Source organism: Sorex fumeus, unplaced genomic scaffold, assembly GCF_029834395.1.
Source record: "Sorex fumeus unplaced genomic scaffold, SorFum_2.1 ptg000094l, whole genome shotgun sequence".
Taxonomy (NCBI): Eukaryota; Metazoa; Chordata; class Mammalia; order Eulipotyphla; family Soricidae; genus Sorex; species Sorex fumeus.
The window spans coordinates 10,930,791-10,950,868 of NW_026606151.1; positions in this window are offsets into that span (position 1 = coordinate 10,930,791).

Consider the following 20,078-nt stretch of genomic DNA (forward strand, 5'->3'; position numbering starts at 1 on the left):
ATTTTACTCCATGGCTTGGACGCCAATCACACATGCTAAAGGAAAAGGGAGCTTAGATAGAGAAGGGAACACCAAATACAGGTGTTTGGAGGATCCTCCCAGGATGGGAGAAGCATGCTGAAAGTAGACTATAGACCAAATACAATTGTCACCCATTGCCTCTTTTGCAAACCACAACACCCAATAAGAGAGAGAGAGAATAAAAGGGAATGCCCTGCCACACAGGTAGGGTGGGTTGGGGGGGATGGGGAGTGGGAGGGATACTGGGATCTGTGGTGGTTGAAAATGGGCACTGGTGGAGGGATGGGTATTTGATCATTGTATAATTGAAACCCAAGCACAAAAATTTGTAAGTCTGCAACTGTATCTCATGATGTCTCACTAGTAAAAAAAAAAATTAAAAAAACTGCATTTACTTGTTAATAACATTTTTATTTTGAATAAAAGTTTTCCTGAGTCAAAAAAAATCAGTGGCATCTTGGTGACTGTATTATCTTGCAGTGTAAATGCTTTTTGAATGTTTTCCCATTGTACTATTATTTTCTTTATTGAACATATTACTGTATTGAATCTTAATTCTTCTATGCGATTGTATCAGTCTTTATCCAGCACCTCTTAGGAAGGGACTTATTCATGTGGGATTGACTCATAGAATTTACCCTTAAATCCTTTTTAGGTAAAAAGCAGAGAATAAATAAGATTATTCATAGGGCATGACAAAGAACAGCCAGATCAAATGAGGAAAAACGGTGGGAGACGGACTTCTACTTGGTTTTATAACTTGAGGGGGCACAGGAGAGTTTTCTCCGTTAATGAATCTGTTAGTGCTTGTGAAATGCTTTCAGCCTAATTACTGTCTTTTTTTATTTATTATTATTTTTTTAGGGGAATGCCAGGAGCACTGAAGTACAGAACCAGCTAAACAAAGACAGGAAATGGAGCTAAGTTCTGCAAGTACTTTGAGGAAGTTAATTGACTGTGTTGTTTTTCATTTACTAGCAATGGAATTCCCTTTGAAAATGCAGTGAGGTGTGTCTTTCCCTCACTTAGCTGACTTAGCTGACACTCTGTGGGCTAGCAAGACAAACTGATGCAATCTAATGGTACATACTTCCGGCTTGTCTGGGAAGATCTAAAGATTATAGTCAAACCACTTAACTCACTATCTTTGTTTTGATTGATGATTAGCCCAGTCTCATTAGTACACTTTGTTGCCCTTTGCCCGTGGAAATCATTAGCTTTCTGTATGGACCGGTTGACTTTCTCTGCCCTGTTTCATCGCAAACGAGCCCAGGTAAGGGATGAGAGACCTGGAACACTGAATTGTGGCCACATCAGTCTTCTGCTGATCAATACCCATTATTTTAGGAAGAAAAAGGGAATAACTGCACGGAATGGAAAGAGAACAGCACGGCTGTCTTGGTAGCAAATGACAAGAGAGCTCAAGCCCCCCACAGTACTTAAGGACTGATCAGTGAGCAGGGAGAGCTACGTACTAATTAGTTGGTGTTCAAGAGAAGCAAAACCATACGTTTAAAAGGGAGAAACGCTTGGCTGCGTCTCTGAAGTTCTTCCATCGATACAGATATAGCGCATGTTTCAACATCCATTCTGTTAATATTTTTGTTGTCTTGCGTAGGATTGGTTTCCCCCCAAAATATCTTAGTGGAGGTGATGGAAGGAACCTTAGTATAAGGATGGAGGGATTCTGCACCCTGGTCATGAGTGGGCAGGTGCAGCTGCCTGTAAGTATAAAACGATGATATTGGTTCCGTTTGCCAAAACGAAAATCACAGTTATGAACAAAGTGATGAGGAGGACTAGGTTGTACAGGGGACACCGTACTTACCTTGCATGCAGATCATCCTGATTAGATTCCAGGCACTTGAGCATCACCAGTGCAGTCTCGGAGGCCCCTAAGCACCACCAGTGCGACCCAGATAATGGCCAGCAACACAGACCCAGCAGTACCAGCTCCTTGGGTGCATTTACTGACCCACTTCCCTGGCCGATCAAGAATCTCAGGCTCTCAGCATGTCAACCTGGTACGTAGAACTGAGAGGCCTGGCAGGTGAAATGCTTACTGTGCCTTTAAGAGTGAAGAGTATCTACATGCAGGGAAAACTCCAGAAACAACCCAGAGAAATCAATCTTAGGGCAAACACCTAGAGACAAAGTCTTGTTAGATGAAGTTGTTATTTCTTTGGTGCTTTCCTTGGAGTTCCAGGTCCCTTAGCACATAATATAAACACATTTCTGTTTGTTCCCCTTTAGAGTTTATAGGTGTGTAAATACTCCATAGGTACATTATTAAATTTGGTCTTTTCCCCTTGTTGATCAACGTGACGTTCTTTTGTTTGTCTGACCAGCCTCAAGAGAACCCAGAGGGGTGGGGATATTTTTCCCTACGCTCTGACAATGGAGAGGGTGTACATTTTAAGAGCTGAGTCACATAGAAGTCTTTTATATAATAAAAAACAATCTCTGAACCTCAGAGTAATTTTTTTTAAAATCTGATTTCCTCTCAGTTGTTTCTTCATAACCAGATTTTGTCTGTTTTCTTAGTTGTTTCAAATAATGAACTCACTGGTGCATTGGTTTTCATTTGCTATCTGAATCCTTAATTTCTTTCAGATCTTTATTAATTTTTCCTCTTGCCCTTCTTAGTTTCTATTGTCTTTTTAAAACTGGAGTTAAATGCTTCACTTATTTTCATCTTATCCATGTTTATTGATAGAAGCATAAAGAACAAATTTTCTTTCAATATAACTTTGGGGCATCCAAAGAACTTTAATAAATAATGTGATAGGATTTTTCTACAAAATAATAACCACATTGATTTCTATTTTTACTTCATTATGGGTTTGATTAAACAGATTTACATACCCAAGTATATTTTGTTTTCTTTTAAAAATACGATAAATGTCTAAGTTTGCTTTTGTATTGGGGGTTACATAGCCTGTTAATATCTACTTTCAGTAATTCACTGAGAATTTCTTTGTACAAGAAAATTAGGACATACTGTAAACAGCATTTTCTCTGATGGGTACTATGTTGTCTATTTGTTTATTTTTCATTGTTGTATTGTTAGGAGAGCCACATTTGGTTTAAGGCTCACACACTTGATTGTGGTGCTCACCAGGGCTGCACACTTTAGCTGTGAGGTTTGCACAAACTTAGCGGAAGTGCACTGGAGATCCCACACTTCATTGTAGTGTCAGGAATTCCAACGGTAGTGCTCCATGATCACCCTCAGCATGTGGGCAGTGCCAGGGTTCAAACCTTTGGTCACATGCTTGTAAGGTTTAATTGACCTCTACCAATGAGCCACATTCTCGAGTCTCTCTCTCTCTCTCTCTCTCTCTCTCTCTCTCTCTCTCTCTCTCTTTCTCTCTGTGTGTGTGTGTGTGTTTGGGTCACATCCAGCCCTAGTTGGGTCTTATTACTGGTTCTGCACTCAGGGATCACCCCTGGTGGGGCTCAGATAATTGTATGTGGTGCTGGGGATAAAACTTGGGTTGGTCATGTTCAAGGCAAGTGCCCTACCTGCTGTACTATCTCTATGGTCCTTATTTTACTTTATTGAGAGTTAATTGAGAAATAAATTTCAAATAAAGCCAACTATACTTGCACAAAGGCCTAGCAGATTATGTTTCTTAATTTTTTCCCCCTCAATAACTGTTATCTGTAAAGGAAAATTAGGTGTTTTTTTTAAAAATTTTTTTACAAGATGTAATGCTTAATGCACACTGATGGTTGGAAATTGACCTTCATCTGCACATGGGCACCAGGGGAACCAAATTTCACCCAGCTTCAGAACCAAGAGGCTGGAGATGAACCTGTGGATCCTCTTCTGACCCATGAAATGGCATACGGAAAACCTGGCACCCACAAAGTCACCATTAGCTTTACCTGTGTTGGTTCTTCCTAACCTGTAGAAATTCTTCACCTCCCACACCTGAAGACAGACTTGAGCTTTGCCTGCTGTTTTCTTGTCAGGTATCTTCACCATATTAAAACTTCCATGGTTTTTAACCATATTCTTTTTTTTTTAATTCCTGACTAGGTTGCTTGAAGTAATTAAGGGCTTGTAGGTACAATTAGCTTGAAGTGTATGAAGTGATTTTGAAAAATATGTTTTGTAAATGGACATAGGTTGCATAGTTTATAACCTATTATTTAATTTTATTTTTTATTTTTTAGTGAATCATCATGAGATACAGTTACAGACTTACAAACTTTCGTGCTTATGTTTCAGTCATAAATGATCGAGTACTCATTCCTCTACCAGTGCTCATTCTCCACCACCAATGTTTCTAGTATCCCTCCCACACCCCCCCCATCCCCCCTCCCACCTCTGTATCAGACAGATTCTCTTTTTACTCTCCCTCTCCTTTAGGGTGTTGTGGTCTGCAATGGTTAAGTGATCATCATGTTCGGTTTATAGTCTATTTTCAGTACACATCTCCCATCCCGAGCGGGTCCTCCAAGCATCCTTTACTTGGTGGTCCCTTCTCTATCTGAACTGCCTTTTCCCCCAGCATGTGAGGCCAGCTTCCAAGCCGTGGAACAATCCTCCTCTTTCTTGTTTCTACTATTACTAAAAGTTGATTTTATTGGGAGCTATAGAGATAGTATGGAACAAAAACAAAGAAACAAAAGTTGACCTTAGGGCCATAGAGATGGTCATGCATTAAGACATTGGCTATATATGCAGGTGACTCAGTTGGATCCTCAGCATAATATAAGGTGCCTTGAGCATTGTACCAGGAGTAAGACCTGAGTGTCCACAGTGTTTGGCCCCAAAACAAAACAAAATGACCTAAAACCTGACATAAACAATCAAAATGCTTCTGACAATTCATTGACTTCTATTCCACTCAACAACAGATAGTTTACTTATGGTTCCTGTCTCACAAATTTACCCATTTTTTTATGGTCACATTCTTTCTTCTAATTTATTCCATTCCACAATTAACCAGTCTCATCTTCAGACACAATTCCTTATTTTCCTTCAGAAAATATTGCCATTCTTTTCACTTTTATTTTCTGTTTAACTACACATGAATTCTGTATATTCAGATTTGCATAGAGCTAATAAAAACATTTAAAAAATTGTACTTGTGAGTTCAGAACTTTAAAGACATTAATACTGTATTTTCTCATATCTTATGAGTTTGCCTAGGAATTTTTTCTGTTCTTACATTTAATTATTGTGTTTGTAGCTATGACTTTTTTCATTTCCTCCTTGCTATTTGTAAACAAATTGGTTGACAAATCTTTTAGTGTGTTTCTCAAGAAGGAGCAGTTATTGCATGGAGGACCAAGATCCAGCACCTAAAGATGCACATTCCCACCTGCCAGGGCTGAGCTGCAGGCTTCAGTGGTGTGAGCAGAGTGGTGATTTGCTGCATAATCGAGACATCCCTGGAATACTCTGTTTGGCTTGCTGGGAAGTTGTGTTTCAAGGTGCTGGTGGACGCAGCCACAGGAAGTGGCAAGCATTTTCTGACTTTCTCTAAAATGGGTCATCTCTGAAGATTCACTCTTTTCAATGTTTAGTCCTTATTATTCTCAGAATAACCTCCTGGGTCGCTGCTCCTATATTGGCTGAGAACAGTGTTTCACATTTCCATTTTGACATTTCTCTGGAGGATGGATTCCCTAGCCCTATGTGACTTCCTGATATGTTTTGTTCTGACCTTACAGAACAACGGAATTTCATGGTTGCTTCTTTCCAGAATTCTTGATTTGGGATTCTTCGGTGAGAGTCTCACTAAATCTCTCATGGGCATTCTGGTTATCGTTATCTGTGCTCCTTTATCTGGTTCCTCTCTTCACATTTTATGTTGGAGCCTTAGTCTTCTCGACAGTTTAAGAAAACTCAGAGCTTCTTCTGGGTAGAAGTTGGTATTAGTTCTATAGCATATCAGGATTGATTTTAATACTCCAAACATATTTAGCAGAGTGGAACACATTCCAAATGTAGTAGCTGGCATTGGATATAGATGTCAGACAAACTTATTTCCTGTAATCAAGATATTATTCATTTTCTGGCAGTAAGATTTCTATCTTTTGGCTCTGTAGACCTTTTTTCTTAGTTTCAAGGAAATACAGCAGGTGGGATTGTACAGTGTGGAGTATTAAAATCTACCTTAAGGCATAGACTTTTTCAGTTATGGGGAGATTAAATTGGAGCATCAGCAATGGATAACTGTTTGAAAGCAATTTTATCTAACAAATATAGGAAACAAGTCATTGATGTCTCAGAATAAAGGGAAAATGTGAGTGTTTTAGAAAGCACTTAAGTGGTTTCTAAAACATCCATATTTTCTTGGGTCTTTAGATAGTTCTTCAGTGGTGCAGGCAGGAATACAGCTCAGACACTTTATTTATTTATTTATTTTTTAAATTTTTATTAGTGAAGCACCATGAGGTACAGTTGTAGACTTACAAATTTTTGTGCTTGGGTTTCGATTATACAATGATCAAATACCCATCCCTCCACTGGTGCCCATTTTTCATCACCAAGGATCCCAGTATCCCTCCCACCCCCATTTCCCCCATCCCACCCTGCCTCTGTGGCAGAGCATTCCCTTTTGTTCTCTCTCTCCTTTTGGGTGTTGTGGAGCTCAGACACTTTATACCTAGTCTGCAGAAAATCTTGTTTCTATCCCCAGGACTACATATACACAGACAGAAGGCAAAATAAAGACTAACAATGCCAGAAAAATAATTAAAATGAAATAAAACTGCAATGCTATGTAAAAAGAAAAGAACAAGAGGGGCATGCATGTTCAAAGGACAATTGTGACTAAGGCACAATTTCACAATGATCAGTGACTAATAAGGAAAGCTCATTCTGGAAACAGCCAGGTGACGTCGGTAAACCTTCACAGGTGGCTTATGTGAGGCGGAGAGGAGAGAGACGGTTGAAATAAAACAGTATAGTCCTGGGAATCTTTCTCCTGATCTGCCTCTGCCACCCTGGCACTGATTGGGAAGGTGAGGATTGATAAAGTCTGGGATGAGCCCCTGCACAACACAGTCCAGAGCCCTACCAGCCCCACCAGTTGGCGGTCAAGCCACATGGGCTGTCTGCTTGTCTTTCTTCTCTGCACTGGAGTGGATCCCTGTCACCTGATCTCTCAGGGAGCTGCAGACTCAGGCTAGAGTGAGGAATTGCTCTTTGCAGGGAAGGAAAACCAGGCCTAGGCCTTACCCAGGATTTTTGTCCTGTCACAAAAAATAATTTCAGGAGTAGACAAGCAGTGAAGTAAAAACAGATTTTATTGGGAAGTTTTGAGAATGAGGAAGGAAGGAGAGCAAAGGGAGAGAGTGTAATGCGGTCAAGAGAGAATGTGGGCTTCTCCAAAGATGGAGAGAGCCTCAGAACACATCTTAAGAGGGGAAATGTAGGTGACACAGTTGCTTGGTTACCACATGTGCTTGGTTGGCCATGTCATACAGGCAGCACATGAACATTGGCGGCATATGCGGGCGCTTCCTTTGTTCAAACTGGCTTAGGGTTTCTCCATCTGCCCTACGTGGGGCTTTCCAGCTAGGTAAGAGTCTGTTACTAGCGTTTTTACCTTGGGGGTAGATTTGGAAGTGGTCAACGGTCCGCTTTGAAATTCCTTTCCTGACTTTTATTCCTGACTTTATAAAAGAACTGGCAGAGGAACCCAGGTGTGTGGGACCCGGGCTGAGATCTCCAAGCCTGCACGGTTTGGGACTGGACCTGCCAGTAGCTAGACAGTTACACCCACCAACTGCCGTGTAACCCCAACAATGGCCAGGATCCAGAGATTATCACACTCAGCTCCCGGGAGAGAACAAGGCAGAGTCTCCTACCCTGTGCCTGACTGTCTCCACTAGGGCCCAAGAGCTGAAGACCTCCGGGCCCCAGCCAAGGCCATGCTGGGACCACTCTCCACACACTTGGATGAGCCTTATCTTAACATCTTATCATCTCATTCCTACTTTGGACAAACTGGCAGGCTACCGAATGTAACCTGCCCACACGGCAGAGTCTGGCAAACTCCTCTTGGTATACCCAATATGCCAAATACCAGTAACAATGATGGGTCTCATTCTCCTAACCCTGAAAGAGCCTTGAATATGGCACTTTAAAAAAAATCTCAGGGTTAGGACGAAGGAGACGTTACTGGGGCCTGCTCGAGGCAATCAATGAACAACAGGATGGTCGTGATCGTGATCGTGACTTTTATTCCTGCTGAAGCTTCTTTCAGAGGGGTTGGGGGTTTGGGGATGGTGTCCAGACCTTTACTGGGTCTCTTGGCACCAGATGAAAGTCTTATCAGGGTATAGTTCCTGTCTTCACAAGGTAGGTCCTGATGGTATTAGGGCTATTATTTCCCGGGAATTCCATTGCTATGGGGGAGCTCTTTCTTATCTACCTGCCTGCCTACATCACAACCAACACTGGAAAGTCCACAGCTGTAGACTTAGCCCAATTCTCCTCTTTGATGTTCTGCCCAGTGTTTGTGGAAATCTTTGGTCAAATATTTGTAAATCAGCTGTGATATATAACCTAAAGAATTGTCATATTCTTCATGCTAGTAATTATAATAATGAATGATATTTAAATATACATTACTTGACAGTACTTTGGCAAAAGCATTATTATTTGACAGTACTTTGATAAAAAATATTATTTAGAACAATAGTCATCATTCCTTACAATGTATAAATTACAATTTTTTTTTAAATAAGAAAATGGAGGCTTATAAAATTTGGATAACTTGAGGTGGTAAATGCAGAGCCAAGTTTCAGACTTGGTATAAGCTTTATAAAGACAAACATTATAGCTATCATGCTCACTTAGTATTTTTGGAGCCTTGAAATAGAGTCATGTAATAGGTAGGCAATAATTATTTGTTGAATTATGATCGCCATATCTAACTGCTTTCTGCTATCTGCTCTTTGTCATTTTGTCTGAGGATTACTTTGATCTGGTGCACCCTCCAGTTCTATAGACTACATACAAGGGAGCTAAGAGTGGAAACCTTTTAGATGAAGGTAGTCACCGTTGACTGGCAAGCTAAGAGGTCCTTGCAGGAATGGGCAAACAGCTGTGACTGGAATAACTTAGCTAGAAGGAAATGACAGGAAACCTAGAGGATGGCTCTGTGACTTACAGCATCCAGAGCAAGTGGAGGGCATGGGCTTAATCCCTCCACAGTCACTGATGTGCCAAGGTGGAAGTTCCCTGCAGCTGGAGGCCTGGGACAAATGAAGTAATGATAGATTGATACAGGTAAGCCTTAAAATATGTGCCTTTCTGTTTATTACATTTAGTACAAGAGTCCCTTACTTAAATTTAAAAAATATGTGGGGGCCATGCCTAGTGGTGCTCAGGTCTCACTTTTGGCTCTATGCTCAGGGATTGCTCCCAGAGAGACTTGGAGGACCATATGTGATGCTGGAGGTTGGAGCTGGGTGGACAGTGTGCAGTAAAGTGCCTTTCCCATTATGTTATCTCTCTATTCCTTACAAGATTCCTTAACCTAGGATGTCTAGAGGCCAGTGCACCCCAAAGAGGTCCACACAATGTCTGTCAATATTGGAATTACTTGTACAATCATGTGGTATACCTATTTTATCCCCTGAAAAGTGTTTTCTATCATTTCTAGAGCTTCATGACTGTGAAAGAATGCATAATGTTTAAAGGGAACATACCATTTAAGTTATGCTGAGTAGGTATTTCTGTGTCGTATTAGAATTAGAAATATTCTACTAAAATTTTTTTCTGCTAAACATTTTCTATTAAAAATAGAAGACTAATAATGGAATGAGGAGTTCACAGTTTTGAGCTTGGAACTGAAGCATGTTTCAATGAGAAATTTAAATCACTTATTATACTGATGCTCAGAGGAAAATATTAATTAATTTCCAAATTCCTTGGAGGCAAAATGAAAATAAATGGATCTCTTCTTGTGACCACCGGGCTGTCAGTCACCATGAACACTTTTTCTTGTTCCTTCACATTTTGGGTCTAAACTACCTAAATAAGAGTCTTCTCAGGGCATTTGCTACAGAAGTGAGTGAGCCATTGACCTATTCCTAACCAAGACCCACAGACCTTCCCCCTCATTTTTGACAATCAGAGCCTGGTGGCCACCAGCTAGTTTGCCCCTCCTTTGATCTGTGATGTGTAGGACACTGTATTATTTTTGCCGCTCCAAAGCAGATGGTCAATTAGATCCAAATGTGTCACACAGCCTTGGAGAAGATGCATGTGGCCAGGTTTCCATTAGTGGCTGCTACTGATTGGGGCCTGCAGCATTCTGCTTACTTGGAAATAGCAACTGATTCTCATCTTTAATCCTGGGACTGGGAGACCAGGGACTGGGGAGGAGAAAATCCCCGAACACAAGAAAATCACTTTGTCTCCCACAGCTTTTCAATTTTCTTTTACCTTCCACACAGGAAAGACAGAAACCACGAGGAGCTGGTGATTCTCTTGGCAGATTGAGTAAATGTTTTATTTTCTGTCTTAGAAGGATGAAGAGAAAAGAAAGTCAAACTTCTTGAGAATCAGCTCTGTGCCTGGCACTGGGTTATAGTTTTTGGGACCTGTGCCTTTACACACCTGTTCTGTTCTCTAACAATTGACAAATAAGAATTTGTGGCTGGAGGTCAACAAGTACAGGGCACAAGTCTCATGTTCTACATGCAGCTGACCGTAGTTCAATTCTGGAACTACTTGGTCCCCAGAGTGTCACCAGCTGCATCCTGAAGATCCCCAATCACTGCAGACTGTGGGTGTGGAGACACCGCCCCCCCCCCCCCCCCAGTACCAACCACCCTTGGAGTGATCCAGATAATCCCTGGCACCACAAGTTTCCAGCGTGACCATATTCTCTGATGATCATTTTGAACTGCCTGCCCAGTTCATTGAGAATTGCCAGTGGGGACCCCTAACCTTTTGAGCACTGCTAGAAGCCCCCCCCCCCTCACACTAAGTATTAGTCTTTTGCTCACTATTGAGAAAACCCTAATACAGAGGAGAAAAACACATTCTTTTCTATTGTCTGCACTGGAAGTGGCAAAACAAATTTTCACAGGTGCCTGTTGAACTCTAGTAGCATCCGCAATTTCCACTCTATTGTTCAGCAATGTGAATGATTATGGTGTTAATCCCTCAACACCTGAAAAGAACTTTGAGAAAACCCACCAGCACTATGCAAGAGGGAATGTTGAGGTTGGAAGTTTACTTGGGAGGCACTGTAGACCACTAAGAAATCAATAAGCCCAAGGACCTGATTGCAAGATTTCAGCTTTCGTGTTAGTATTTAGAAATATTTGTTTTTCTCTTTTTTTTGTACAAGGCTAGAGTTTCTTGAAATCAGACCATTATTCTGAGACAAAAATTGTGCCGGGGGAAAGAATGGGAGAAGAAAAAAGCCTCACACAAAACTCTTCTTTGTTAATGAGTCATTGTCTGCACACTTGGATTTTCATTTACACCAGCTGGGATAGGGTTTTACCCATCTCTTGGGGACAATCCTAATGATTCATCATAAGGCCTGTGTCTCATTTGTGTTACCACTTAATTCTGTAAACTCAAAATGCATTCAATTGAATGTATGTTTAAACACTTTTTTCCTTTCTCTCCCGTGCTTATTTTTTAAGGGCTGTAATTTAATATTTAAACTGTGTTAGACAAAAGTGGGTGAAGTATGCTTCCCTATAGTCTTTTAGGAAGAGAGTTTATTGTAACCAGAACTTGTAGCTCTGCTGCATAATCTAGAATAGAGGTGGCAACTTTTTCTAGCCAAGAGCCAGAGAGTAAATATTTTCGGCTTTGCAGACCAAATGGCCTTTGTGGCAACTACTTTGCCATGTAAGAGGAGAGCAGTTATAGTATGTAAATGAATTCATATTGGCTGTGTTCCAATAAAAATTTATAGTAAAAGAACAGGAGGAGGGCCATTCTTAGCCTGTGAGAGCTATGGTTTGCCTAACCCTAAGTTAGAAGATATCAGTGTTTTTTTTAAAGTCATGTAAATAGCACACTATCAAACACATAGGAGGTGATCAATAAATTGGTTTTTTCCCCCCAGTGACTAGACATGTATAGGCAGGAAGGGGTGAATTTCATTTCATGGTGGAGTGAATTCATATATTCAACTTATATGCTGGAAGCCTAAAGCCCAAGGTGAATCTATCTATTAGTGAATATTAAAGGATCAATGTCCTTTTATAATGACTCTGCGGAACTAGCATGCCACTTGTACCACATAAGATCACAGCAAAAAAGTTGCAAGTCTGCAAGTCGAAAGAGAGCCTTCACTGAGATCTAACTGTGCTGGGATTTGGACCAACCTTGGACTTCCAGGATGCAGAACTGAGAAGAATAGATTTCTTTTGTTTACAAGTCACCCAGTCTATGGTAGTTTATTATAGCAATTGATAGTATTTGTTATCAACTGTGTTATAAATTATGGAAGGAGTTGGTAGTAGATTTAATCTATAGATAGAAGAATAAAGATTCAACTTATAGATAGAAGAATAAAACATGAGCAATTAGGATCCTAAGGAGTTGCCAACTTTTATGGAGCACTCAAATTTCCTGGCTCTGGATTATGTCGCCTGTGTGGAACTTCGCTGGTTTTACATGAGTTTGACATTGAGTCTAACTTGCTTCTTTTCAAAGAGAATTCTATTAATTTCTGCGACATCAGATGAGGTTCTCTTTGTGGCAAGTGATGGAAAACTGAATTCAAATGAGCTTCATGAAGGGAATGGCTCATGAATTTCTGGAATTTCTTTTCTGGCTCATGAAATGAAAAAGTCCAGTTATATAGCACAGGCTCCAGAGAGGAGGCTGAAGTTACCAAGAGAAAAGCCAACTCCTCTTTGTTTCTCTGTTTTGCCTTCCCCTTGATTTTCACACTCAGATTCCACTCTGACATACCCCTAGAGGTCCTTGCTTGGGGACGAGGAGGTGGGAAAAACGAGCTTCTGCTCTAACTTCATTGACTATGGCAAGTAAACAACATGGAATGATGGAGAAATATTAGTACTTGAATTGTGGGCATGGTATGCGATTATACCAGTTTTTTAAAAATACACAGAACATAGAGAAGAACAGTCTCTCATGTACCCATATCTGGATATGGGGAGCAGAATAAAATGAGGCAAGTTAACTGCATTTTTGGTGAGTCGGGGATCAATAAGAAAGTCGATGTAGTCATGAACAGTCAAAGCCATGCAGTACACTCCCCTTCTTCTGATCCTTGCTCAACCTGCCTTCATAAGCCTGAATAAAAGGGATTATGAGTGGGTGAGTGAACAGATGACTTAGAATTTTATTCTTTGGTTATAAAGTGCATTGAAATTATGGTAAAAAGGATTCTCAATTGAAATGCAATATCTCTCTCACTAAAGATGTAGGAAAAAACAATCTACAAATACAGTGATGCTCAAAGTCAACTGCACATTGAAGTACCCAAGTCTTAAAATACCCAGTACTGGTAATCTTCTATTTGGGGGCCATTAGTTTTCCACAGAGGCTGTGCCTGATGGCATTCCCACCATCACTGGATGAGCATTCCTTTTTCACCACAACCCTGTCAACACTGGCTGTTTCCAGATTTTTTGATATGTGCCATTCTCATAGGGTGTGAGATATTTCATTGTTTTTATTTGAATTTCCCTAATCAAGAATGATGTGAGCACTTTTTTATATGCCTGTTGGCTATTTGTATGTGTTCTTTGGGAAGGTGTCTGTTTATCTCCTCTTCCTATTGGTAGATCAAATGGTCATTGGATTTTTTGTTGTTGAGTTTTGTGAGTGCTTTATAGGTGATATCTAAATATTTATATATCTAGGGTATCCGCCCTTTATCGGCTGTACTATGTGCAAATATTTTCTCCCATGCAGTTGAGTCTCTTTCTAATAGAGCCTGAGTTTCTTTCACTGTACAGAAACTTTTGTTTTCTTAGCAACCATGGTCATTTTCTTGAAGTCTCCTCCGAGGAAAACTTCCTAGAGAGTTCTGCTGATGTTTACTTCAATATATTTTATGGATTCTGATCGAATCTTGAGATATTTAATCCACTTTGACTTTACTTTTGTGAGTGATGTACAGTTCCAATTTCATTTTTCTACATGTTTCCACATTCCCTGACACCATTTGTTGAAGGTATTTCTTTATTAACATTTCACATATTTAGCTTATTTGCAATAGATTAGCTGTGCATAAATCTGGGGGCTTAACTCAGGACTATCAGTTTTGTTCCTTTGGTCTGTAGGTTTATCTTTATTCCAGTGCCATGCAGTTTTTATTAGTATAGCTTTGTAGTATAAGTATAGTTCAAAGTTGCAAAATGCAATACCTCCCATATATTTTTTTTGGAGGGGAGAATGGATATTTGGAGAGTTTTATGGTTCCATAAAAATTTTAGTAGAATTTGTTTCAGGTTTTTGAACAAAGTCATTGAAATTTTAATGGGTATTGCACTGAATCTGTACACTACTTTGGGTCAGATGGTCATTTTAACAATGTTAACACTTCCAACCTGTGCGCAGGAGAGACATTAGGAATTTTAAAGTCTCTACGGATGCTCTAAATATGAAGGGAAGTCTGAGAGCTTTTGTTTTGTTCTGTTTTGTTTTGGGGCCACACCCAGTGATGCTCAGAGGTCACTCCTGGCTCTTCAAGAATCACTCCTGGTGGTGCTCAAAGGAACACATGAGATGCTGGGGATTGAACCCGGGTCAGCTGCATGTAAGGGAAGTGCGTTACCCGAGGTACCTTCTCTGGCTCTAAGAACCTCTATCTTAGGCAAACAGCTGATGTAGGTAAGAGTGGAAGTGAAGCTCAGAAGGAGCAGAGGAAAGAGGTTCAGTGGGTTTTGTACTTCCGTTATTCTCTGGCCTTCTTTTATTTCTGGCCTACAGAAATATTCTCACCTGATATTATGGCAAGAGAAGGAGTCGCTGAGACTTGGTTTCCAGACACATCTGAACAACTGAGGTGGCAAATAGAAGCCTGTCTCAAATCAACCAAGCAACGTACGAGTCCCACACTGGCCACTGAGTTGAGAGTGAAAGGCAAAACAGAGGTGACAACACACAAGACCTAGCCCACAAGGGACTCCACTCTATGGGGTGGGGTGGGAGTGGACACCGGTTTCTTTCCAAGTCATTGGCTGAGGCATCAAAGAGTGCCTCCGGGCAGTGATCTGGAGGGGCTTAGCCCAAGAATGAGGAGTGTGCAGACAAGCAGACACAGTAATCACAGATATGGAAGAAGCTTTGGGAAACAATTGATGCAGAGAGAGAAAGAGAGTGCAAGCAAGAAAAGACAGAACAGGCAGCACTGTTGCTGAGGAAGAACTAGAATATTCTGGAAGGAAAATTTGATGCACCAGGATGTGTGACCCGCAGGCAGCCATCAATGACTCACTTGCTTCCCCCTGGGTACTGGAATTGGGGCAGTTTCTCACTCCTAGTTAGAAAAGTTTAACACCAGACTAAGAGTTTGAAGCAGGTTAAGGAAAGGTGGGTCCTCAGGGTGTGTGTGTGTGTGTGTGTGTGTGTGTGTGTGTGTGGTGTGTGGTCCCCACAGGACAGATGAACCACAGAGACCTATGACCTTTCAGAAATGAAGTACCAGTAAAGGAGAGGAGAGTTTTCCCCCCACCCCCGCCTGTGTTTTCTTTGTTAATAGTTACCGGGTCCTTGGAAACCCCCTGATCACTAGGAATGTGCTATCAAGTGGAGGATACACAGGGGATAGGAGTCAGGAAAGTTTGAAATAAAAACTAATGTTTTGCAAAGAACCAGAGGGTGCTAAAACCACTCATTAGAATATTTTTCTTGAAGCTCTCTGGGTCCATGCCTAAGTCACTAACAATTTGCTTGGGGCCTTGCTTTGTCTGTGTTTTGGGGGATACATCTTTGTGAAAACTTCAGCAAATGACATGCTCCTCTCCTTTTCATCCAGCGGCTGCTTCTGAAGATGACTCCGTTGGATGACTCTGTAGGAATGGAGGGAACAAGAAGAATTTTTCCTTACCCATGAGGTTCTGCTAATGGAGCAGACAAGTTAGCAGCAGGCAGATGAATAGGAGACAAAGAACAAATTTAACTATAAACACATGGACACTTTTATGTGGCACTCAATTCTAGAGTAAATAGATCAGACTGTCCCAATGACTCGAGACAGGGGCCTGTGATGCCAAGGGGAAAAGAGGGGACTCGCATAACCATGAGGAAGTACAGGGGGTGAGTTGTGACTAAACCAGGCGATGTAGATGTTTGCCCTGATAGACTTGTTTGATAAAAGGTTATTCTTTCCTTCCTCCCCTCCCCTTCCCTCCTCCCTCCCCTCCCCTTCCCTCCTTCTCCCTCCCCTCACTTCCCTTCCTTCCTCTCTTCTCCTCTCCTCCCCTCTCCTCTCCCCTCCCCTCCCCTCTCCTCTCCCCTCCCCTCCCCCCTCTCCTCTCCTCTCCCCTCCCCTCCCCCTCCCCTCCTCTCCCCTCCCCTCCCCCTCCCCTCCCCCTCCCCTCCCCTCCCCCTCCCCTCCTCTCCCCTCCCCATCCCCTCCCCTCCCCCTCCCCTCCCCTCCCCTCCCCTCCCCTCCCCTCCCCTCCCCTCCCCTCCTCTTCTCTCCTCTCCTCTCCTCTCCTCTCCTCTCCTCTCCTCTCCTCTCCTCTCTCTTCCTCTCCTATCTCCTCTCCTCTCCTTTCTTTAATTCCCCTGCTCCCTCACCTTCTCCCTCCTTCTCTCTCTCTCTCTCTTTCTTTCTTTCTTTCTTTCTTTCTTTCTTTCTTTCTTTTTTTCTTTCTTATCTGGTGTGCTCAGGGTTCACAATTGGTTATGTCCTCAGGGGTCACTCCTTGCAGTATTGGGGACACTGTATGTGATTGGCCTATTGCAAAGCACACACCTTGTACCTTGTATTATCTCTCTTGGCCCTGGAAAAGTAATTTCTAAAGGTGACCTTAAAAATGAGTCATGCTTCTTCTTCTTTTTTATTTTTAATGTTTTAATATTAAAATATAAAGTTAAGTATTTAAAAATAGTACCAGGAATTTTGCTCCATGGCTTGGAGGCCAGCCACACATGCTAGGGGAAAAGGCAGCTCAGATAGAGAAGGGAGCACCAAATAAAGGGTGTTGGGAGGACCCTCCCAGGATGGGATAAGCATGCTGAAAGTAGACTATAGACCGAACATGATTGTCACTCAATGCCTCTTATGCAAACCACAACACCCATGCTTATTCTTCTAAGTAGTTAACATGAAGGTAATTGTTTCTCTTGAAGCTCATAGAACCTCAACTAATCTAGGTGACATCTATTGCTTGAAGACCTGTTCTGGACATTGTGATGAAGTCTGGACGTGATGGGGGCACCTTTCCATCAGGTAGCATTTTCAGAGATCACAAAAGTGGGAAAATGCAAAGTCAATCCAATCTACTCTACCAAGAGTGGCATCGGGTGGTGTGTGTGAACAGTGCCGGAAGTCACACTTCCCTACCATCCACTCGGCTCTGTTCTCTGTATGTCATATTCTCCACAGCCCTCTCACCTCTCAAGTTAATCCCTCCATGATGGTAAAGAAACCAAGACTGGGTGTTCGGTCACTTGCGCTGCTGTGAAGCTGCCACGATTTGTGGAGCGGGGGAATCTAGCTTCTAACTATCACAGTGGGTTAGTCACGGCATGAAAACTGCTCTCCCATCAAACAGTCTTGTGATACTCAGGCTAGGAAAGGAGAAAGTGTGGATAGAACTTTTCTACCTGCTTCCTTGCAGGTAGGGGCAGCACTTTCCGTGTTTTCACTCACTGCTGCCGCAAAAAAATATATTGGATGGGAGTATCCAGGACATTTTTTAAAATTTTAAATATGCTTGCTATTCTTTTAAACTTCATATATTTTTTTCCCTTTATTTTATTTTATTTTTTTTAAAGTTGTAGATTTACAATTTTTTGTGCTTTGGTTTCAATTATACAATGATCAGATACCCATCCCTCCACCAGTGCCCATTTTCCACCACCATGGATAATATCCCTCCCACCCCCATCCCCCCATCCCCCCTGTCTCTGTGGCAGGGCAATCCCCTGTGTTCTCTCTCTCCTTTTGGGTGTTGTGGTCTGCAAAAGAGGCATTGAGTGGCAAACATGTTCAGTCCATAGTCTACTTTCGACATGCATCTCCCCTCCTGGGAGGATCCTCCAAACATCCTTTATTTGGTGCTCCCTTCTCTATCTGAACAGCCCTTTCCTCTAGGATACCCGGCTGGCCTCTAAGTTATGGAGTAATCCTCCTGGTGCTGATCTCAGCTATTCTTGGGTATTAATCTCATACTTTGCTACTTTATATCCCCCAGATGAATGCAATCTTTCTATGTCTATCCCTCTCTTTCTGACTCATTTCGCTTAGCATGATACTTTCCATATTGTACCACTTGTATGTAAATTTCATGACTTCATCTTTTCTAAGAGCTACATAGTACTCCATTGTGTAGATGTACCAAAGTTTCTTTAACCAGTCATCTGTTCTTGGGCATTCAGGTTTCTTCCAGTTTCTGGCTATTGTAAAGAGTGCTGCAATGAACAAACAAGTGCAGATGTCACTCCGACTATACATTTTTGCCTCTCTGGGATATATTCCCAGGAGTGGTATTGCTGGGTCAAATGGGAGCTCAATTTCTAATTTTTTGAGAATCGTCCATACTGTTAAACTTCATATATTTTTAATTAGGGTTTTGTTTTTAAAATAAAAAATTTATTGGATCACTGTGAGATACGGTTACAAACTTGCATAATTGCGTTTCATCCAAACAATGCTCAAGCATCCATCCCTCCACCAGTGCACGTTTTCCACCACCATTGTGCCCAGTGTCCCACCCACCATCCACACCCCACCCCACTCCCTGCCGCTATGGCAGGTACAGTCTTTTTTACTCTCTCTCTAATTTTGGGCATTGTAATTGGTGATACAGATACTAAGAGTTCATCGTGTTTGGTCCTTGGTCTACTTTCAGCACACATCTCCCAACCTGGGCAATCCCTCCAACCATCATAGACTTAGTGGTCCCCTCTCTGTCCTAACTGCCTTTTGCCCCAGCACATGGGGCCAGCTTACCAGGACATTTTTATACCCAACATTTTGAAAGTTTCATGAGACAATTCTGACACTTTCTACCTACAAAATACTCTGTTCTCCTCTTGAAATATGTTCAAGGAAAGAAGTTCCTGGTCTCTTTTCAGATCAGCCGTGACCTCCATGGCGGAAACACTCATTGAATGTCACAAGGGGAGATTTATTTGTAGCTTTGGACAAAGAAATTTTGACACTCTTGTTCTCCTTTTGCATATGCCTCTCTGACTAAGGGCCCCTGGTTACTCTTTAATAAATTATTATCCCAACAAACCTGTTTGGTTCTATTGTTCATAACAGAAGCATTATCAACCACCAGTCTCTAAAAGCCAGGCTGACTCTGAGTTGTGTACTGTTTTTACTTCAATCACTGAAAGTTTTGTTAGGTATTTTGGGGGGGGGTGTGAACCACTCCCAACAGTTCTCAGGGATTACTCTTGGTTCTGTGCTCAGTGATCACTCCTGGTAGTGCTCAGGGGATCATATATGGTGCTGGGTATGAACTGTGAGTGACTGCATGCAAAACAAGTGCCTTACTCACTCTACTACTTCTCTGAGCCAATTTTTTTTTTTTGCTTCAGTTGATGGCCTCTGTACAATTCCCTGTAAGGTTTAGGGGGATTGGAGAGGGAAGATACTTAATGAAGTGGGCTTTATGATTTCGTCCACCTCTCGATGTTCCTATCAATGCATCATACCAGATTTGTGCAAAGGAAACTGCAGGAATAATCTTTCTGACCTGGACTCAGGACCTATGAAGTGCTGATGAAGATAAGCAATCACTGCTCTCCAGCATAATACTAGGGAGGAGACAGGAGTTCTCTGTCCTGCCTATAGAAACAGGCCATTCCGTGATGCCGATTGGCAGGACGGAGAGTGATTAGGGATGTTTATGGAACTCTTAAAATTGTTGCCTTCGAACTCACCAATAAATCA